Source organism: Penaeus monodon, chromosome 25 (genome assembly GCF_015228065.2).
Source record: "Penaeus monodon isolate SGIC_2016 chromosome 25, NSTDA_Pmon_1, whole genome shotgun sequence".
Classification (NCBI taxonomy): Eukaryota; Metazoa; Arthropoda; class Malacostraca; order Decapoda; family Penaeidae; genus Penaeus; species Penaeus monodon.
Window position 1 is genome coordinate 31417191 of NC_051410.1, and position 403 is coordinate 31417593.

The window sequence follows — 403 nt, forward strand, 5'->3', positions numbered from 1 at the left end:
TGGGAAAATACTCTTCCCAAGATTGAGTTCACTGTAAAGAGAATATATGAAACCAAAGGCACATTTCACATCTTTCGATTTAAAAACCTCTTTCATAAAATCTTTGCATTCATACAAATAAGTTAAATTTTTCTTGCAATTAGGAATGTACTGTCATTAAGTTTAACCCACTAGCAATAGGTCCTTCAGAGTGCCATTCACTCTACTTTCCAGGTGGCAAATATAGCAGCGAGTGGCTGGTGCTGGGGACCCGTGGGTCACCAAAACAGACTGTAAGCCCCATTATAACCTTGGAATTATATTGAAGTTTAAGCTTTTGAGAACTGAACACAATGTTTTGCGTACTTGTAAAGCTAAAATGCAATCTCAGCACTTGTTACAATGGTTGGAAGTTTCAATATAG

At 37.0% G+C, this 403-nt stretch overlaps 1 protein-coding gene across 1 annotated transcript in view; it reads right to left on the reverse strand.

Moving 5' to 3' along the window:
- LOC119589144 (anaphase-promoting complex subunit 5-like) overlaps positions 1 to 403 on the reverse strand; it is a 13443-nt gene that overhangs the window by 6419 nt on the left and 6621 nt on the right. The window lies entirely within an intron of this gene.